The sequence below is a fragment of the Spinacia oleracea genome, chromosome 5 (assembly GCF_020520425.1).
Source record: "Spinacia oleracea cultivar Varoflay chromosome 5, BTI_SOV_V1, whole genome shotgun sequence".
Classification (NCBI taxonomy): domain Eukaryota; kingdom Viridiplantae; phylum Streptophyta; class Magnoliopsida; order Caryophyllales; family Amaranthaceae; genus Spinacia; species Spinacia oleracea.
Window position 1 is genome coordinate 106,013,317 of NC_079491.1, and position 23,742 is coordinate 106,037,058.

Sequence of the window (23,742 nt, forward strand, 5' to 3'; positions counted from 1 at the left end):
TGCAAATTGGTTTTAAGGATAAAAACCATCAAACATGGAATTGTGTTCACACACAAAGCTAGATTAGTTGCTAAAGGTTACAAGCAAATTCACGGCGTGGATTGTGTTGAAACATCAGGCATAATCGTAATGCTCAAGTCTATAATTCAAGCAATGATTGCATATTGGTACATATGTCAATTGGATGACAAAACGTATTCCTCAATCAAATGTTGGAAGAAACTATGTACATGGCATGTCACTACAAGAAAAAAGGGCTTTCGTGGTGATTATATTGGCCTTTAGTAGCGAATATATTCTCTACGAAAACATTCCCCATCAATTAGCTATTCGAGGCGGTAGCTACCGTTGCCATAACCTTTAGTAGCGATTAGTACATTCAATGGGGTAGACCAAAATAATCGATACGAAATACTATGTATATTAGTATCGATTATTGTAGCGATTATAATCGCTATAATTCCCTGATTTCATATACCAAATACATTAGTTTTAGTAGCAAAAGAATCGATACTATTGGTAGTTATAGTAGCGAATGCAATAGACGTTATTAGATACTTATCGTATCGATTATAATCACTACTATAGGTTACTCTTTGTTGCAAATTTAAGTGATACTATTAATCTCGTAATTGATACATTTGCTAAAATAACAATCCAAATTGACAGTCTATAGCGACGATTATAATCGCTACAAAATAGATCATACTATAATTTAGTTTTACAATGGCTTGTCAAAAGTTGTCGCTGTCAAGCATATTGACAATTATAATTATAAATGAGTATAATCACAAATAATTATAAGATAAAAATAATATTATAAATAAATAAGTCATACAAAGTAAGTCATTACATAGGTGATATATAATTGTCTAATAGTCTTAAAAACCTAAGAAAATGTTATATACTAATCTGCAATGACAAGCTAGATAAATAACTAATTAACTACTACAATGCAACAACGAAGCAACTAATACAATATAACTCGATAACGTCATGTGCTTCCCCAAATAATTCTGACTTCACCGCTTGCCAAATAAAGAGTTATCTGCAAGTCAAAAGAATGTACTATAATTAATATCACTTGTATGAAAACATTACTCTACAATCAATACACCGCAACATACCATACAAATAGCAAGCCAAACGATTAGCGTAAATTGGGATGCCATTACATCATTGTACAATAGGCCAAAATTCCCAGACCCATCTGGTTTATACACCCAAACCTCAAATCCCTCTTCAATTCCCTCATTACACAATCTCAGACAACCAATTTCAGCAACACAACCTTGGGAGACGGTACCGAAATAGCCACTTTCGGCCTTTACCACTTTCGGCCTTTACCAGTGAAACAACCACTTTCAGACAACCAATCAAGTCAAGAAGCAGAAGTAATAGTGCGGTGAACTGGAATGAATATATTCACGACCTAGATTTGTATAGGGTGCTATAATGTTGAATTTTAGTTCTGACCTAATTTTTGTGTGTCTTTCACTTAGCCAATGACTATAGGTATGGTGTGAAATCAGGATTCTGCCATTATTACCATGCAACAAGAAAATATCAGTATAACACGCCTGTAACAGATTAGGTCAATGAACAACTACTAGTGCAGTATTTCTATGAAGGATTGACACTTGGGGATAGAAACATGATTGATGCTGCAAGTGGTGGGGCACTGGTTGATAAGACATCGAATGAAGCAAAGAAGTTGATTGCAAACATGGCTTCAAACTCTCAATATTGTGGAAGTAAAGGTCGTACTAAGTCCGCTTCATTACATCAGGTTAAGGAGGTGGGTAACTCTAAGCTCGAGCAACAAGTAGCCAATTTTACCGCCCTAGTAGAGAAAATGATAACAAAGAAAAATACATGAGCATGAAGTTCATGTTGTAGGGGATTCCCATGCGCAACAACAGGAAGTTAGTTCCAATTTCTGACCTCCTCCTTTCCAACAACAAGGATTTGCTCATTCACCTAGTCTCACTCACTTTCAACATCTATATAATCAAAAACCTCAAAGCCAGCACGTTTTAGAAAGACTAATCTATTCAGATCAGATCAGTTATGTTCAGACCAATTCTGTTCTGATCAGTTCTGTTCAGACCAGTTCTGTTCTGATCAATGTTGTTCAGACCAGTTCTGTTTTGATAAGTTTGTTCTGACCTGATCTGTTCTGATTTACACCTATTAACAATAAACCCTCAAATAAAACAATGTGAGTGTGCCTTCAACAATTTTAGCTTCGTTCTAATGTATTTGGAAATAGCCTCTCTACTCTGCCAAGAAACAGCTTAGATACACTCTGCACTTTTAAACTTTTTATTTATTTATTATAATAGAAACCGTATAAAACTCCATTTTTAATGCTAGCTATTCTAGAAACCAAAAACTGAGAATTAACAAGCATACATGTTTAAATAGTCATGCCCGAGTGCAGAACCATTACACAGGTTTATGACCGTTTACAAGCAACCAAACTGCAAGTCAAATCATCAATGATAAAGGGCAATCCATATGACGTAAATGCATCGAGACAAGATTTTACACTGAGTTAGAAGACTAAAGTTCATTTAGATGTAAGAATAAACCAAGCTATGAATCAACAAAAATGAAGCGTGAGAAATGACAATCATGCAGACACATTCAAGAAGATTGAGGCCATGTAATTTGAAATTGCAATTTTCTTCCCAAAACAACAATTTGGATCATACTCTTATATAATCGACTACACAAAGAGGTAGCTAATTTGCTCAGTATTCCACAAGTAAATAGATATTTCATCTAACATTAAAAAAAAGGAGATAGATGCGTACCCAAAGAGTAAGAAGATTTAGACAGTGATAAAGAAGCTGAGTAAGTTCATCGCATTGTAAAGGTGTATCACTCAAATTCAAAAATGACAGCTCTGATCAAGCAGGGTAAAGGACAATTAGATAGAGTGAATTGGCTTCCCATAAACCAGAGATAGTTTGTAGATTACGATAGTTGTTAAACATGTTTTCAAGACTAGTATACCGGGTTGGCTGGAGATCATCCAAACTGAACCAACAACTGACTTTACCATCTTTCAGAAACAGAAGAAAAAGCTGATCAGCGCAATAGCTATCAAAATCAAAGCAGCTAACCCCTACAGGACTGCAGGAACTGAAGCCTCTCTGCAAAATAAAACCACAGCAGCAGAGAGAGGGAAAATCATACATCAAACAACTCCAAGAAATATCAGTTGCAAAAAAGAACCCAACTACAACATAAGAGTCTAAGTCTGGTCAAAGGAACATCTGCATATTACTCCTTTTTATTCTTAGGCACTTTGTTGAATTAGATTGATTATATTCAAATATTTGTTTGTTGCTCTTCATAGATATATGGTTTGATGGTTAAATTAGCAAGACTGGATGAATGTACAGGGTATATACTCCTACTTATTGTTTTGCAATGAACTAATACATAATTAATGACATTTTCTTTTATCTACAGATCTTTAAAATGAACTATGCAATGATGAATTTTACTACTGTCATCGGTTCTTTTACTTCTTGTGGTGAAAGACAAAAGTGACTACTATGGTAGTGTGCTCTTTGATACTGTTGCAACAACAAAAAACACATATGGTATGTGACTGGTAACATCTTTTATTAAATAGCTCTATTCAGTTGACTACTATGATAGAGTACATATGGTTGTTTTGTTTTATTTTCTCAAATTTTTGGCATTAGGTGTTATGTGACTTCAACTTATACGATATTTCCACCATTTAAACTATATAGACATATATCCTAAGTCTTAGATTATCTCTTCTTAATTATTCTATTTCTTGATCTGCATGATGCTGCATGTAGGACCACTTTATAATTCTATGTCAAATGGTTTTATTTAAAAATGATCTTGATTTAGCTATCACTGTTTTTTTATTTGTTCTTCCTTTACAGTATAAAACAAGCGGAATATTAGGTTCATGGACATTTGTTAAATTAGCTTCTTATCATGAGGTTTTTTGTGCAGATAATTAATTTTAACATTTGTCGCTTAAGTGGAGTAATTGAACTTCAAAAGCTTATAATTCGTAGATGAGTATATTTAGTTAGTGTTGAAGTCTTAGTTGCTTTTTTCATTTGAATAACTAAGCTATAAGAGTGACATGTTCTAAGTATCACCAAGAAATACCTGAAGTTCATCTTGCCCCCAAGCATATTTCTAATACAAGTCTAAATCTTCTCTCAACTTCAACATGATCATCCAAAACAACCTTCTTTGTGGGAAATTCATTCTTTATCCTTTCACAGTTCTAACCCCTTCCAGCTGTAAAGGAAGAGACAGATTAATTCAGAAAGTAATTTCAAAAATTAGAACATAAAATAAGTAAATAACTATACTATTTGCATAGTTAAAGAAGCCACCAGCGAAATATATAAACGCAGAAAATGATTACTCTATCAGTAATTTCCAAAAGACAAAGTATCAAGGGAAAAAGCGTAACAAAAATTGCAGCAGTAAAAAAGGTTGACCGTGAAAATGTTTCTCTTTTATAAAAAAAGCTAGCCAAAGAGAGATAATACTATTTCAAGAATAAGAATATAACAAAGTCATCACCCTATATAACAAGTAAAGTAAGTTGGGTACCGGGGGGACATAGAAAATATTTTACCTCGTCTTGCAATATATTGACCTCTAAATACAACTTTTCAACCACCTCCTGTAATCAGCAAAATTTTTTCAAATTAATGCCTGAATTTCTTCAAAAGTAAATCATAATAGAGAAAGATCAAGATGGATAAGGAGAAAGAGAAAGTTTGCACATAATCAGCTAAAGTCACAATTTGTTTGCAGAGTCTGTCCCAACAATTAAATGTAAAATACAAACCACCAACATTGAATTAGGCACACATGTGTGTGAATATTTTCATCCCTAATTTCATATCCAAACAGTGAGACAGTTATTGCATGAATTTGCGAAGTTATAAGAACCACTAGTGACTAGTAACGCAGTGCATTACTGAAAAGCTTAGCTTCACAACAAACTGCAATAACAAAAATCATCAGCAAATATATGATTCACCACTAACTTGGACATTGTAACTTCTATTGAATACAGTGTACGACTATGAATCAAAATAAAACCTTCTCATGACCGTCCCCTCTTTCAGCTGTGAAAAAGGAAGCAACTGCACAATATGTACACACTAGGTTTCTCCTAAAGAGACGTTAGAATGACATTGGTTCTCTGCATCTTCACTACTAATTAACATAATCTGTCCATCATCAGTTCCAAACCATTCAAATCGATTTCATCCTTCGGTAGGTATTTACTCAAGAATGTAACTAGAATTCCCTAACAGTGTGTCATGATCATTCATCAAACACTTTTTAAAGAAATAATCAGCAAACACAATAAGGAACGCATATCCTTTGGGTTCACTCAAACATATAAATTCAAAGGCTAAACCCTTGTATAAACAAGTTAATATTACATAGGAATCTACAAAATCAAGGACCAATGCAAAATATAATCAAAATTCAACTAACATTTCCTACAAAACAAAAGCAGTATCATAAATCAGACCCAAATAGCAAGATCAAAACCTACTAATTACACTAGTAATAAAAAGACCAAACCCAAAAGAAACTAACCAGGCTTATAAAAGACCAAAATCAGTAGCCTAAAGCTCAACATTCCCTAGTAGTGTCTCCAGTTCCGGGACCTCTGATTCCATGGCCCTTCATTTCATTTCATTTACTGCCATGTGTTCCAAAAACAAACATAAGTACAATATGCAATCTTTGAGGTAACAACTTACAACATGATTTATAGCTAACCATCCATAATAATTTCTGAATTTAAGCACAATTTGAAGCAACACAATTTCACACATGAGACTAGAAAGGAGTAGAACTATTTTATATGGCTTACGAAGTACAAAGTACAATAATCTACCATTTTTCTAATAGGAATTTAAATAAGAAAACTGATATGTCAATAAGAGTGTAAAAATGAAAAATAAAAAAGAAACGAAAGTCAGAATCCACGATTTAATCCTTCTATATATGCCGAGAAGATCAAACAAAACAAAAACCTAAATTGAAACTCACAATTGAATCTATCAGGAATAAAATTCATTTCGTTGTAGAGAAATAAGAAATTTCATAGTATGAGCAGATTGAGAGAGGGAAAAGAAAACGAAGCATACCCGACATTGTATCTCTTAATTTGCTGATACTGTTGTGACTCGATTGAAGAAGATAGCGAACGAAATCTGAAAGAAAGCAACTGATATGAGTTCCTAACCCTAGTTCTAGAAACAGTCAAAGCGGGAACAACTGCCAAAGAAGTGGGAAATGAAAATTTTGAGTAAAGTTCGTGAAAATAAGAGCGGGGTTACTCTATTGGGCTTTTAGTGGCGATTACTCAAGAGGTTACTATGGAAATTGCAAACTGGTACGGTTACCAACATTATTTCCCTAATAATATAACTATAACAGCGAATGTGAAAATGCTACAAAGTAATCGCCACGAAAACACATTTTTCTTGTAGTGTGTCATAGGATTTGTGGATCCAAATAAATACTTAAAAATGAAAGTTAGCTTATCAAATCTAAGTACAAATTTAAGCAAGCAATTGGGAATTAGAACTGTATTTTAGTGAAGCTAATAACTATTTTAGTTTCATAAAATGTACATGATTCTTATAGATATATAAGAAGTTTAGTGGGAGTACATAAAACTGAATTGGTCCTATGTGTATCACACACATATCTCTCTATTGTGAAATAACATTCAAATGCTAATGACTTAGATTTGAAATTATTCATCAATGATGGACCATGGCGAAACTTAGTACATACTGGGTATTAAGATCTATTTACAAAGATCTTATAATATTGTTTTGGATTAAGTAATGGCATTTACTAAATCAAACACGAAATACTCCATTAGAAATATTCGACCCATGTGAATAAATCTAAGTAAAGAATGTTTGAACTATGTATAAGCATTTACTAAGTTAAACATCAAAGAATCTAATGAGATTCTTCACCTATATTATATGTCAAAGAATTTAGCTGGATTTAGTATCTACTGAAACTAGAGGAGCTAGAGTTACATGAATAGAATTCAATTGGGAATTATTCTGCAAAAGAATTTATCATGTATGATATAATATGAGGATCGCCAAAAACGTATCGTATGACTTTAGGCATGACGAACATATACCAATCTCTATTGATCTAAGTAAATATCAACTAGATTGAGATCAAGAACAACTTATGGTACTTGAAAAGGTACATAGGAATAGTTCTTGATTCAAGGAAATAAAGATGTGCTAAATATTGATGCTACACGCATAAACACTGGCAAAGGATCAAGAAAGATTCCTTTGGAGTTAACCATTGGCAAGAACGAGCTATATGCATCGTGTTTTGAAATGGCAACATAGATTGGAGACCATGATCAAGTTGTTGCGTGGGAAATTAATTATTAATTTCTATGTTCTGAGATACAGATGGAAAGTCTTCTGCATATCTGTGAACTGCTTGGATAAGTAAATCCAAACAAAGCATCACTAGCAACCTGAACAGTTGAAGTAAAAGTACTTATTGCCTAAGAATCAATAAAACAGGGTTGTTTAAGTTAAGAGTTCTTCACTAAACTTGGGTGGATCACATGTCTGCTGACTTGATGGTTCTTCGTTGCAAAATGCTTACAACCACTACCGAAGTAAGAAAGACTAGATCACATAATATAAAAACTCAAAAGATCTTATCATCTTGTCTCGAAGAACATTCGATGAAAAGGATATTAAGATTGGCAAAGCATGATAACTAAACCTATTCAACAAGTGAGAAACAACACTCACATTGTGGCACTGGAAATCAAGCATAGTTTTGAATTCCACTAATTGTTTTAAAGATGGGTTCGAGGCCCATGGTTGTAAAACATTGGGGTTGAACATTTATCATATATGAAATGTATTTTCACATTCCATTTAATCTTGGTTTAGTATTAAATGGTGAGTACCTTCAATTTGACGATATATTCAAGATAGACTTTTCGGACCAGTCCTGTGACTAAGAAATGTCTATCAAGTGAACTTGAATGTCAAAAGTTGAAAATGGTCCCTGGTCGGAGTTTTCTATAAAGATGGACACATAGAAAACGTTAGACGACTGGAATGCAAGATGACTAGTAGTTCTGTTTCTTGAACTATGTGGACATGGCAATGTCGCAATCATTTGCATAGATACTTACTTTGGGAAGACTAGTATCGGACAGACCTATGAAACTTTGCTGTAAGAGATGAAAATCTATCATAAGTAAATTTCATTAAAATTATTAGACACTAATCCTCAATACCTGAGTGATTTCAGATTACTTGTTTGAGAACTGCTTACTTTGACGTTGTCAACCGTCGCACCGTAAAAGGAGGCTATAAAGGCAACGCTCGGTAATCACCTATCAAACGAAGTCTAATCTCAAGATCGCAAGATTGGGATTGTCCTCCCATAAATCCGGATAAGATGCTAAAAAGTTGTACAAGGCCACTCGGAGAGCTAGAAACTGTAAAATGCATGGCCGTGCTCAGATGAATCATAGGCTATGATTATCTGTTTATTTGATAAGTTGAACTCTGAAACCGAGAAACACCTCTGGACATAATAAGGATGACAACTCTTACCTTATGTTCAAGAGCAAGCATCGAGTGACAAAGGAATTAGGAAATGCACACTTGTCCCTAAGGACAAGTGGGAGACTGGAGGAAATAATGCCCTTGGTCCAAGTATGCATTTAATGGTAAGTCTAATAAATGCGGTTCAGTGTTAATTATATAAGTTAATAATTCAGTGAGATCAAGTCAATTATATGCCTAGCTAGAGGTCGCTTCAGTTCAAGTGGATTAATGATATTAATCCACAGCTTACTCTTGACTGAACCCGTAGGGTCACACAAATAGTACGTAAACGGATCAAGTATTTAATGGCATTAAATAATCCATCTATGGATATTCGGAATCGACGGATCTTGGTTTCACTGGGAGCTGAGATCGTCAAAGGCAAATAAATGAATACTCCGGAAACGATGATATTGCCGGAAACGGAAATATAAATATTATCCAAGTCGTAGATGTTGCCGGAAACGGAAACATGGTACGTATCCGAAAATATTATCGGAAATGGAAATATTGCCGAAATCTGAAATATTGCCGGAAACGCAAATATTGTCGGAATCGGAAATATTATCGGAATCGGAAGATAATTCCGGAATCGGAAATATTAAATATTCGTTCGAAACGGAAATTAATTCCGGAATCGGAAATGCGAAATATTGTTCGTATCGGAAATGAATTCCGGAATCGGAAAATTAATCGGAAGCGCGTCTTACGAATTAGCATCGGACGAGCTTGCTAGACGAAGGCCCAGCACGAAGACAGGCCCACGTCCAGCAAGCAAGGCACGCCACACAAACAGCCCAAGGCTGCGCCAGGCCCACCGCGCGCCTAGGCTGCAGCGCACTCGCGTGGGCTTCGTGGCTCCGTGGGCTTTGCGCGGGCATAGCCTGCGCTTGCGGGTCATGCTCGTGTAAGTGTTTGTGCTTCCGTACGAAACCTAAATCGTGTAGGATTCGTTTAATGATTAAATTCCTATTCCTATTGGATAAATTAATTAATAGAGTTTTAATTAGATTCTAGTTAATTAATTCGTTTCGTAGTAGGATTCCAATACCTTTTCCATAGCCTATAAATATGTGATTAATGCTCACAATTTATAACGAGTTTCAAGTATTCAAAAAGAGAGAATTTTAAGCAAAAAATTCAGTCACTTATTTGCCTCAAATCAGCCGAAAATGATAGTACCTTAAGGGCGATTCTAGTTAGTCAAACCTACGGCGGATCCGGACGTGCTGTGGACTTTCTACGGAGGGACAACACTTGGAGTCCTAAAGGCTTGTACTTGTTCGGTTCGGGGGCAGCAAGGAAGGGCACGCTACAAAGAGTATGCATCCTAATTATGCTAATTGTTATGTGGCAATTAATTTGGATTCCTGGCTTTAATGGTTTTTCTACATGATTTATATTCAGTTATATGTATCATAACCTAAGATCATCTCCCATGGATCCTCTGGAAGTTTCCTTGGAATATTCACTGGTATTTTACAATAATCCTTCCTTTTCCGAAACTGAACCGGGCAACGCTGATAGGTGGTTGTCGGTAATTAATTCAACTCCATGCATGTCGATTTCTAGGCTTGATTTGGATCCATAGGGAGGTAAAGGAGAAGAAGGAAGTTGATTGATAGTTGGAGATGGAGCAGAGGAAGAAGAAGAGGTAAGAGGAAGAGAGAGAGTGGTGTTTGAAGAGTGGTTGACGGAAGGGTTTAAAAGAACTTCAGAGGAAGAAACTGAAAGGGGGCATCCATTTGCTCCGAGAGTTGGGCCACGTGTTGAGAAACACCTTTACTCTGGTCACTGGAATTCCTTAGGGAGGTAGACAAAATATTTGCTTCATTATTGTGAAGATGTTCTTGCTGTTCAATTGGAGTAGAAATATTTTTTGATTGGGCGGAAGATGAAGGGTGATTACCTTTCCCATGCAGGGGAGCATTCACCGATAAATTTCTTGAGCCATTAAATGGAAATTTTTTATTTCTTCCGTACTCATTAATTTTTGAGTTATTCAATGAATTTCCAGCATTTCTTCCTCTAGGATTATCTACCATGTGTTTATTACTGTTGTTACTTCTCGTACTGGTTACTAAGGTCCATGGGCCATAATCATGCTGATCCATATCCTTTTCTGTTTTCTCATTTATTCCTCCAACATTAATATCGTTATCAGCATGAGTGTAGCTTGAGCCTGGAACTCCAGTTCTTGGTAATTTCCATTATTATTATTATCATATTTTTCAAAATTAATTCTATTAGTAATATTAGCACAATTTTTCTTGATGTGACATATTTTTCCACACTCAAAACATAAGGCATCTATATTTTCATATATTATGGATTGCAAATCTCCTCCGACCCAAACTTTCATTACCAATGGTTTTTCCAAATTTATTTCAACACAAACTCGTGCATACCTAGCTCATGTTATTTTATCCGTCGCATAGTCCACCCTAATATATAGGTTTTTCCTATGATTTTTTCAATGCTAAACAAAGCGTCCTTATCATAATATTCCACCGGTAATTCTGCAAATCTAACCCAAACCATTATTTTATCAAATGTATTAACTGATGATCTAAAATTAGGTTTTCAATTGGTTATCATTATGTAATGATCCAAGATGAACCATGGCCCCCCAAACAAAGCTCTTTTGTAATCCTCCTCTAAAGTGAATCTAAAATTAGGTTTTTAATTGGTTATCATTATGTATATACATGATTGATTGTAATGCAAAAACCATTCGCATTTTAAAATCCATCCATGTGACTTTTAGCTTTATTCTGTTTCAAGAGATATTGAATCTTGCTAAAGTCTTGGCATTGCCATGTGATATAAGGTGAAGGCACCTCTTCAAGGTCCTTCATGCTTAACTCTAGTGATAACAGCCTAGCTTTATACTTAGTTAAAGCATTCATAACTTAGACTTACTCATTTGGGTTGAGAGTCTCTTTTGCGTCTCTCAATTGTGTTTGATTTAGTAATTACTTTTACAGAATCCAAACAACGCTTTAGATCCTATCCAATAGATCTTTAATCCAGTATGTTCTAAGTTTCGCCATGGTTCTAATATTGACAAATACTTTCCAATCTAACTATTTAGAATTTGAATGTCATTTTCAATAGAGAGATGTGTATCTCATATATAGAACCAATAAACTTGACTTAGCTCCCACTAAACTCCTCATTTGTAAGATGATCCATATTTTCATAAAGTATGATTTCTCAATAGCCTTTTAGAAAAATATGGTCCAATTCCCACTTGCATGCTTTAATCTACGAATATATTTCTTAAGCTTGCTCTTTTATCTAGCATCCAAAACTTTTACATTATGTGATGTACACAATTCCTTTCTACAAGTCCAATTGAGTAAGGTGTTTCGTTTTCCAATTGCCATATGCAATGATCGCTAGATTTATCCAAAATAGTTCAAGCATTCCGACTTGGTGAAAAAGATTTCAACATTATCAACGCCGTGAAGTTGTTTACAATCTTTAACCACCAATCTAGCTTCTATTTTGTAAGTGTATACAATATCATCTCTGTATGTTTTGAAAACATGTTTGCAACCAATGGGAGTAAACCCTTTATGCAAATCAATGTTGTATGTTTAGAAAACATGTTTCCAACCAATGGGAGTGAACCCTTTATGCAAAATCAACATTCTATGTTTAAAAAACATGTTTGCAACTAATGGGAGTGAACCCTTTATGCAAATCAACCAAATCATAGATTTAATTCTTAAGATGAAGGTACTTTGGATGAAATGTCCTTAAACCATTTTGTATGGCCTTGAACCATACTTAGGTTTTTGATGGCCTCAAACCATACTTGGGAATTTTTAATTCGTCGTAGCTAACCTGTAAGTCGTATGGTCTTGAAGCACTTTCAAAGTCTTAATAGTTTTCATTCCTCAAGATATCTATGTATATATCTTGGTTGAATTCTATTCCTTATACGATTTACCTAGGTATTGAACATCAAACGTTGGTGTCTATAAAGACATTACTCAAGTCCTTTGAGTATTAGGATTCTCTTGAAGCACTTCTAAAGTCTTCCTAAAGCTCTTCCAAAGACTTCTAAGTACGGAGCTTTTCCAAAGACTCCTAAGTATCCTACATTTTTTTGTTGCTTGACTCGAAGTTCTTTCGAGGTCATTTTTCTCCCACTTGCCTTTTTGGAAATATGATGGTTTCCTAAAAGACATTATCTTAATCAACAACAATATGTTCTCAGATTTGTGGTAGAATCAATACCTTTTGTTTCTATGAGTCGCTCATAAAGAAACATATATCTATTCTTGAGTTTGTTTGATGTAAACACTAACTCCCACTGGGTTTGACAACCCTAGATATATATGTACTGAAAAGATACACTGAACTGAAGTTCAATCCTTATGACATCTTATCCTTAGCTTTGACAACTTTGTTTAGTGTGATAGTCACTTGAGAGTATCATTTAGAAACTATATAGGAAAATAGTCGTGATTATCGTTAATCGAAATAGATTCTAATTTCTCCATTTGGACATACCATATTCTTATGGAGCTTCGATTGTTATAATGCCATAAAAACAATCTAGATAATCTTTCTTGGCTCATGCAAACATCACCTTGACCCAGCCTATATGTTCCAAAATTCTTGCCAAATTGATTTTATACCCTCTTGTGAATCGCATTGAAGCATTTCACATATTTCACGTTGAGTAAATATAGCCATATTTTCTCAAATTCTTGTGAAATAGGTAAGTCATAAAATCCATCTTTGGCTCATGAACTTGATTTTCTAGAAACTTCTAACAATAGTCCATTCCAATGTCATGTTCAACAAGCAAGACCCACGTGTCTTAAATTAACCAACTTTCAGAAATCCATGCCATGGAATCTTAGAATGTTGTCTTGTTGATATGGTCGTATGACATTGCCAAAGATATGTGGAACATAAATAAAAATGTTTGATTTGAACCTTCTGAAGTTTGAGTATGAAGAGATTCGTTTGTTTATTAATCAATCATATGACTCAACCCTTAAATGACCATTTCATTCAAATAAACACTGAACAAATGTTTTTGTTTACTTTGAATGCGAGTCTTTCTGTTGTCCTAACATAAATTGACTATGATGATTAATGGAACATAATACCATTAAGTTCCAGCCTTTAGAAGGACTTTAAAACAAACATGATGACCCTACTATTAATGTAGTACAACTTTGCTTCATTTCCCACTTGTAGGTCAATAACCAGACTTAGCTCCCGGAATTTTAGTTCTTGACAAGAGTTAGAACCTCAAGCGGTAATCTAATACCATAGGAGTTTATTTGCTAAGTCGTTTCTCTTTTGCATAAACTTCAAGGTAGAAATTGAATCTTGAATTCATTTCTTTTGTTCCCCTTTCCTATCCTTTCTAACACGTTTTCATAATCCTAAATATTTTACTCTTTGCTTGATCTTCATACTTTGTTATGCTTACAAAGTCCCTTTCTTTTATTCACTTTAAATGACTGCATCCAATGAGTCTAGTTCATTATCGAATCAAAAGAAATTTGGTTGTTAACCATTGGTTATACATGAGTCTTTAACTCAATACTTCATTATTCCAAAACTACCCAGTATTCTGAATATATGAGGTCCAATTGGTGTACCATTCAAATTTTAGTTTGAAAACAGCCATGAAGATCACTATAAGAAAATAGCATTCAAGATACGCTCTCACTCTCCTTTTCTTTGAGAATCGCTCTCAAAAATAGTTACCAATCGACCGAGGAAATATCGCAGTTCTATTGTCCGAACGCAATAAGGTTGAAGATTTACTATTCTACAAAATGAACTAGAAAATATAACATTCATCATACTTTAATAACTTGAAATAAAAGAATTCACGCAATCATCAAAGCTATTAAACATTTCACTCATGAAAAAATAAAACATGGTCCAAAATGAATGAAACGATTCCAAGACCCTAAAAGTCCTAAATCCTTAAGCAGCTTTGGCATGTCTTAAGTATTTTAAGATTCTAGGTAAGCAAAACCTATTGCTAGTAATCTCCAAATTAATCTTGGTTAATAAATTAATACCATAAATTAATGCCATTGTTGTTTGAGTTGAAACAACAATCAACGTGCTCCTTTGGGACGCCTTACTGAAGGAAATAATGCCCTTGGTCCAAGTATGCATTTAATGATAAGTCTAATAAATGCGGTTCAGTGTTAATTATACAAGTTAATAATTCAGTGAGATCAAGTGAACTGTATGCCTAGCTAGAGGTCGTTTCAGTTCAAGTGGATTAATAATATAAATCCAAAACTTACTCTTGACTGAACCTGTAGGGTCACACAAATAGTACGTAAACGGATCAAGTATTTAATGGAATTAAATACTCCATCTATGTATATTTGGAATCGACGGATCTTGGTTCCAGTGGGAGCCGAGATCGTCAAAGGCAAATTATGAATACTCCGAAAACGATGATATTGCCGGAAACGGAAATATGGATCGTATCGGAAATATAAATATTATCCAAGTCGTAGATGTTGTCGGAAACAGAAACACGGTACGTATCGGAAAATATTATCGGGAATGGAAATATTGCCAGAATCTGAAATATTGCAGGAAACGGAAATATTGCCGGAATCGGAAATATTATTGGAATAGGAAAATAATTCCGGTAAAGGAAATATTAAATATTTGTTCGAAACGGAAATATTTTTCGGAATTCGAAATATTAAATATTGTTCGTATCGGAAGTGAATTCCGGAATCGAAAAATTAATCGGAAGCGCGACGTACGAAATAAACAGCGGACGAGCTTGCTAGACGCAAGGCCCAACACGAAGCTAGGCCCAACGCCTAGCAAAGCCCGCGCGCACAAGCACATAGGCGCAGCCCGCGCGACCAAGCAAGCAAGCCCAGCCAAGCGAGAAGCAAGGCTAGGCCCGCGAGCAAGGCCGCTGGCGCGCCCTTCGTGGGCTGCGATCAGCTGCTGGGCCGAGCTCTGCGCGCGCGCACAGCGCCCTTCGTGGGATGTGCGTGTGTGTTTGTGTTTGTGTACAAAGCCTTGATCGATTAGGATTCGTTTAGATTAATTTCCTAAATCTACTAGAAATTAGGTGATTGAATTTAAGTAAATTCAGATTAGCTAAATTGATTCCTTGTAGGATTCTAGAATCCGATTTCCCTACCCTATAAATAGGTGATCATATTCACAATTTATGGGCAATCTAATTCAAGTATTCATTCAAGTTTTAGGCTTAAAACTCAGATTTTTATTTGCTATAAAATCCGAAAATTACATAGAACCTTAGGTGCAATTCTAGTTAATTAAATCTAAGGCGGATCCGAGCGTGCTGTGGACTATCTACGGAGGGACGACATTTGGAGTCCTAGACTTGTTCTTGTTCGGTTCAGGCGCAACTAGGGAGGGCACGCTACAAAGTGTATGTGTCCTAAATTATGCTAATTGTTATGTGGCAATTAATTTGGATTCCTGACTTTATGGTTTTTCCGCATGATTTATATTCAGTTATATGACAGTGGTATCAGAGCCTCTAATTAATTCCATAATAATTAGTTAACATGGTTAAATTTTATGAATTTGCAATGAATTAAAGGGGTGATTAATGTACGAAATTTTTGTTTTTTTGTAATTAATTGCAAATTCGTGCGATTATTTAATTATATGTTCGCAGAATTTTCGACAGTTTAGTCAATAATGGTCGGAATCGTATAATTTTATAGTGAATTTCGCATGTAAACGACGTTTTAAAATTTTTACTAAAATCAAAGATTTGATACCTAACCCATAATTCCCAAATTCGAAGCCTAACTATGACTGTTCGGAGGTTTTAGTTTTTCGAACGCAAAATTTGTAATTTTTAAGATGTTAAATTAAATATTTGTGCTTCTTGTTGTTAAATCTTGAATTTTTGATTGACCTATTGTATATGTTTAACAAATTTATATGCCTAAGCTTGTTAATTATACAACCTAATTTATAATTGTAATTAATTTGTTGAAATTCGAATAATTTAGAATTTGATTTGATTTTCATAATTAATTGACAATTTAATTAGGTATCCATGATTAAAAACCACCATAAAAATTGTTAATTTTTGATAAATTTTAAATTTTTATGACCGAGATTTGAATACATGATAATCGGAAATTAATTGAATAATAAATTTTTGATTTTTCGCCCTAAATTTATGAAATTAATATGATTTATGAATTTGTCTATAAATTTGGATTAAAAAGTTTTAATTTTATATAATTCGCTCATGAATTTTTCACACACAAAGCAATGGAAGCTACGTGTTACCCTTAAGTGGTGTTGTATAGTGCGGGCATGCGATGACGAGCAAGGGAGCTCGTTGCCCATGCGGAACGAATGCAACGAGCAACGAGCGTGGCGCGCGCACAAGGCAGTGATGCCTGGGCGTGTTTGCTGCGCGCATGGGCGATGGGCGATGGGGGCAAGGCACAAGCCGAGCGAGCAGACGCGTGTGGGCAGAGATGGATGCTGCGCCACAGCGCGCGCTGCCTCGCCCATCGAGCAGACCAGTACGTGTTGAGCAAGGCGGGCTGCGCGCATGCATGGATGGGCTGGTTGCGTATGCATGTGGCCTGCTCGTGCATTGTCATGCGATCATTCGAGGGGCATTGATGCCTCGTGCACTTGACGGGGCATGGGCGCAAGCCCATGACCTCGTCTTGATTCGATTGATGCGCTTTGAATTTAATTTTTGAATTTTCAGTTCGGAAACGATTTTAATTAACTTTAAAATTCGTAATTTAATTTTTTTTTCTCCAAATTTAATTTTGAATAATCTAATTATTATAAATTTTAATTTATACTAATTATTTTACTAAAATTAAAACCTTGAATAAATTTAAATTTATTTATTTAATTCAACTGAAATTAAATTAAAGGATTCAATTATTAATTTATATGATCTTTAAATTTTAATTAAATTTGTATGTTTCCGGTTAGACTAGGAAATACAATTTTATGTTTAAAATTAGTAAAGCATGTAAATTTTTTGACTTAAGTGGGAACTTTTAGTCATAAACTCTTGATTAGGTCTACATTCCTTTAAGGTTAAAACAACTTGATTAGAATTAATAATGATTGAATAATTGGTAGATTATTGGAACCCTTGATTAATTGCTGCAAATGTTTATGTGATGCATAATATGTTCTACTAACCAGCTATGTGGGCCATTCATTGATAAATGAATGGGTGAATGGTATATATTGTATATGTACTGTTTTGCAGGTTATTGAAAGTGACTAGTATGGCCCAAATAGGATAGTAAATATGGTCTGCGTACCATTAATTTGAATGTAATGTTGATCTAAAGTACCAAATTTTATTGCTTTAAAATGGTCTGCGTACCATCAAATAGTTGTAATTAGTATAAATTATAGTTTATCCTATTTGAAGAAAATGGCGCCTCCCATGGTGAAATTCAAGACGGAGTTTCCAATCCATTTTCAAGACGGAGATTGAAGTTGAAGCTTCAAGATGAAGTCGCTTATGCATGTTTTAAGTTATTTATTGCTTTAAATATGTCTTAATTATGCATGAGATTGTGGCTTGATTATGTTGCATGATTAAGGATTTCACTTAATTAAAATCTAACCAACATAGTAAGAGCCTTAAGTTCCAAACTTTAAAAATTGAGTTAAAAGGTGCCATGCCAAAATAACACTTACTTGGATAAACCTTTACATCAATCTTAGTAATAGTTTTCCGCCTAAGCGAGGTGTTACTTATTGATCCTAAAGGGGTAAGGTACACAAATAATTTTGAGTACATGTTAGTTTTGGTGAAACTCAACGATATAAGTAAGGAGTCCTTTTATGTCGTGGCAAATGAGATAGGTTTACCTAATAAGTTCTTAGACGTACCTATCAACCAAGAGTAGTTTCTAGACTATTAGCAAACGCTTTGCTTACCTAAATATTTTAGAATTGAATCTAAATACATAATGTGCTTAATTCTTCAATGAATTAAGGATCTTGGAATCATTTTATTCACACCTGCCGGAACACATAACTTGAATAAAATGCTTAATAAATGATAAATTATGCATGTTTGCTAGAATTTAAGTTTATTGAGAGAAACTGTGAATGGTTATTTATTTGTTTATTCTTTTCTATTGTAGTTTTTACTATGGAAAACAACAATTCATTCAAAATCCGATCAATTCTCGAAAAGGAGAAGTTGAACGGGAAAAACTTCCTTGACTGGCAAAGGAACTTGCAAATAGTTCTTATGCAGGAAGAAAAGGAGTATGTCCTGGAAGAGGTGATGCCTGAAGCCGCAGGCGACGGGGTCACTCAGGCAGCCCTCAATCGTTGGATTGATGCCAACAAGGATGTGAAATGTCTAATGCTTGCAACCATGAGTGCAGATCTACATAAAACGTTCATCAACTCAGATGCTTTTACGATGATCAGTGAGTTAAAGAACATGTTCCAAGATCTGGCTCGAGTCGAAAGATTCGAGACTCATAGGCAAATTCTTGAGACTAAGCTTAAGAAAGGCGAGCCCGTAAGTCCACATGTTCTCAAAATGATTGGACTCATTGAGAATATGAGTCGGCTGGATCAGCAGTTCTCTCAGGAAATGGCTGTAGACACCATCCTCCATTCTCTTCATAGCGGGTATGATCAGTTCAAGCTGAACTACAGTATGAATAGTCTGGACAAAACGCTCACTGATCTTCACGGTATGCTGAAGACCGCTGAAAAGACGCTCAAAAGTGATAAGCAAGATGTGCTTATGGTGCGTGGGGGCAAGTTCAAGAAATCTGGCAAGAAGAGGAATGCTAAGAAAGGTGGCAAGAAGGCCAACCCGACTAAGCAACCTGGCGGCACTAAGTCTGAAAAGAAAAAGGTGAGCCAACCCACTTCTGAATCTGAATGCTTCTACTGCAAGAAGAAGGGACCTTGGAAGAGAGATTGCTTGAAGCTTAAGGAAGATCAGAAGAACGGAACATTCGTTCCATCTTCAGGTATTTTCGTTATAGACTGTATACTTGCTAATTCAACTTCTTGGTTATTAGATACAGGTTGTGGCTCACACTTATGTTCCAATTTGAAGGGACTAAGAAGAAGTAGAAGGTTAAGCAAGGGTGAAGTCGACCTACGAGTGGGAAATGGAGCACGGATTGCTGCATTAGCTGTAGGAACTTATTATTTGTCGTTGCCCTCTAGGCTAGTATTGGAACTGGAAGATTGTTTCCATGTTCCAAGTCTTACTAAAAACATCATTTCTGTTTCTTGCTTAGATGCTAAAGGATTTTCCTTTTTAATAAAAGACAATAGTTGTTCGTTTTATTTTAAAGAGATGTTTTATGGATCAGCTAGATTAGTCAATGGACTTTATTTATTAGATCACGACAAACAAGTTTATAACATAAATACCAAAAAGGCCAAAAAGAATGATTCAGATCTCACCTATCTGTGGCATTGTCGATTAGGCCATATTAACTTGAAGGAATTCTAGAACCATTTGACTTAGAGGATTATGGTAAGTGCGAATCATGTTTACTTGGCAAAATGACAAAGCAACCTTTCTCTAAAGTTGGAGAAAGAGCAACTGAACTATTGGGTTTAATCCATACAGATGTATGTGGACCAATGAGTACAAATGCTAGAGGTGGTTTCAGCTACTTTATCACTTTCACTGATGACTTCAGTAGATATGGTTATGTCTACCTGATGAAGCATAAGTCTGAATCCTTTGACAAATTCAAGGAATTTCAGAGTGAAGTAGAGAATCAATTAGGCAAGAAGATTAAGGCACTACGTTCTGATAGAGGCGGTGAATATCTGAGCTATGAATTTGATGACCATCTGAAAGAATATGGAATTCTATCAGAATTGACTCCTCCTAGAACACCTCAATGGAACGGTGTGTCGGAACGGAGGAATAGAACCTTGCTAGACATGGTTAGATCAATGATGGGTCAGGCCGAACTTCCAATTGAATTTTGGGGACATGCACTAAACACAGCTGCACTCACTTTAAATAGAGCTCCGTCTAAAGCTGTGAAAAAGACTCCATATGAGTTATGGTTTGGAAAGCCTCCAAAAGTGTCTTTTCTTAAGATTTGGGGTTGTGAAGTATACGTCAAACGATTAATTTCAGACAAACTTCAATAGAAATCTGACAAATGTATCCTTGTGGGCTATCCAAAGGAAACAAAGGGGTATTACTTCTACAATACATCTGAGAACAAGGTGTTTGTTGCTCGAGATGGTATCTTTTTGGAAAGAGATCACATTTCCAAAATGACAAATGGGAGAAAAGTAGACCTCGAAGAAATTCGAGTCGAACAACAAACTCTAGAGAATGCTCAAGATGACATTCAGGTTGAAACTCAGAGATCTTTAGAAGTATCTGCTGAGAATCAAGGACCATCTAGAAATGTAACCCCGCATAGATCGCAGAGATATAGATCTCAACCGGAAAGGTACTTAGGTATTTTGACGAACGAGAGCTATGAACTTCTATTACTTGAAAGTGATGAACCTGCGACTTACAAACAAGTTATGACGAGCCCTAGCTCCAAGCAATGGCAAGAAGCCATGCAATCTGAATTAGACTCCATGTTTGAAAACCAAGTTTGGGATTTGGTCGATTTCCCAGATGGCTACCAAGCCATAGGAAGAAAATGGGTTTTCAAACTGAAAAAGGACAAGGATGGGAAACTTGAAGTTTTCAAAGCTAGATTAGTGGCAAAAGGTTACAGGCAAGTCCGCGATGTGGATTACGATGAAACCTTTTCACCAGTTGCAATGCTAAAGTCTATTCGGATAATGTTAGCAATTGCTGCAGATTACGATTACGAAATATGGCAGATGGATGTCAAAACCGCTTTCTTAAACGGCGTATTAACAGAAACTATGTTTATGACACAGCCTGAGGGTTTTGAGGATCCAAAGAATGCTAAAAAGGTATGCAAGCTTAAGAAATCAATCTACGGATTGAAGCAAGCATCAAGGAGCTGGAATATACGTTTTGATGAAGCAGTCAGTGACTTTGGTTTCATCAAGAACGCAGACGAATCTTGTGTATACAAGAAGGTCAGTGGGAGCAAAAAAAAATTTCTAGTATTATATGTCGACGACATATTACTTATCGAAAATGACATTCCTATGTTGAACTCTGTCAAGATTTGGCTTGGGAAATGTTTTTCGATGAAGGATCAAGGAGAAGCACAGTACATACTGGGCATCAAGAAGATGATTGGACTCAGTCAAAGCACTTATATCAATAAGGTGCTTGAAAGGTTCAATATGGCAGACTCCAAGCGAGGCTACCTATCCATGTCTCATGGAATGACCCTAAGCAAGACTTAGTGCCCAAAAACACTAGATGAGCGTAGACGAATGAGTGGGATTCCATATGCATCATTGATTGGTTCAATAATGTATGCTATGATATGTACACGCCCGGATGTTGCCTACGCACTCATTGCTACGAGCAGATACCAGTCTGACCCAGGAGAGGCACATTGGACTGCTGCCAAGAATATTCTGAAGTACCTGAAATGGCACAAAGATGATTTCCTGGTCTATGGTGGAGATGATGAATTAATTGTTAAAGGTTATACGGACGCAAGTTTCCAAATCGACAAATAGACATTATGGGTTTGTCTTCTGCCTCAACGGAGGGGCAGTAAGCTGGAAAAGTGCTAAGCAAAGCACCATTGCGGATTCTACAAATGAAGCGGAGTATATTACTGCACATGAAGCAGCAAAGGAAGCTATTTGGCTAAGGAAGTTCATAGGTCAACTTGGTGTAGTCCCCTCCATTAAAGGACCGATAGCTCTGTATTGTGATAAAAATGGAGCTATTGCACAGGCAAAGGAGCCTAGACACCACCAGAGAGTCAAGCATGTACTTCGTAGATTTCACCTTCTACGAGAGTTCGTTGAAGGAAAAGAAGTCGAGATAAGCAAGATTGGAACTGACGACAACATCTCAGATCCATTAAATAAACCTCTGCCTCAGGTAAAGCACAACTCGCACACTGCAGATATGGGAATCAGGCATGTTGGAGAATGACTTTGATTTCCTTATTTAATATTTTACAGTTTTAGAGTTTAATGATTTGTAAAACATTATTGGTTAACCATTCACATTAATGAATATGATTCATTTTTCCATTTAATTTAATGATGAGTCCCTTCAATTTGACGATATATTCAAGATACACTGTCAGGACCAGTCCTGTGACTAAGAAATGTCTATCAAGTGAACTTGAATGTCAAAAGTTGAAAATGGTCCCTGGACGGAGTTTTCTATAAAGATGGACGCATAGAAAACGCTAGACGACTAGAATGCAAGATGACTAGTAGTTTTGTTTCTTGAACTATGTGCACATGGGAATGTCGCAATCATTTGCATAGATACTTACTTTGGGAAGACTAATATCGGACAGACCTATGAAACTTTATTGTAAGAGATGAAAATCTGTCATAAGTAAATTTAATTAAAATTATTAGACACTAATCCTCAATACCTGAGTGATTTGAGATTACTTGTTTGAGAACTGGTTGCTTTGACGTTGTCAACCGTCGCACCGTAAAAGGAGGCTATAAAGGCAACGCTCGGGTAATCACCTATCAAACGAAGTTTAATCTCAAGATCGCAAGATTGGGATTGTCCTGCTATAAATCGGAGAGCTAGAAACTGTAAAATGCATGGCCGTACTCAGATGAATCATAGGCTATGATTATTTGTTTATTTGATCAGTTGAACTCTGAAATCGAGAAACACCTCTGGACATAATAAGGATGACAACTCTTACCTTATGTTCAAGAGCAAGCATCGAGCGATAAAGAAATTAGGAAATGCACACTTGTCCCTAAGGACAAGTGGGAGACTGAAGGAAATAATGCCCTTGGTCCAAGTATGCATTTAATGGTAAGTCTAATAAATGTGGTTGAGTGTTAATTATACTAAAAATTCTGTAAAGGTCGTCGACCTCCGACGACTAAAAAACCTTAGATAAATATATACCGTTAGATTATGTTGATTAGATCCTAGCCATCCATCATTTTTTTTTGT

General features: G+C 35.6%; 1 long non-coding RNA gene across 2 annotated transcripts; it reads right to left on the bottom strand.

Annotated features, from left to right (window-relative positions):
- Positions 1 to 804: 804 nt before the first annotated feature.
- Positions 805 to 6,359, bottom strand: LOC110787851 (uncharacterized). Of its 2 annotated transcripts, XR_008922053.1 has the most exons (7): positions 6,192 to 6,359; positions 5,635 to 5,740; positions 4,652 to 4,699; positions 4,171 to 4,305; positions 3,022 to 3,161; positions 2,820 to 2,911; positions 805 to 1,048 (listed from the first exon to the last, which is right to left on the bottom strand). It is a non-coding gene; the product is annotated as an uncharacterized lncRNA (long non-coding RNA). The 2 variants fall into 2 exon arrangements; XR_008922052.1 differs by having other exon boundaries at positions 2,820 to 3,161.
- Between the last annotated feature and the right edge of the window lie 17,383 nt (positions 6,360 to 23,742).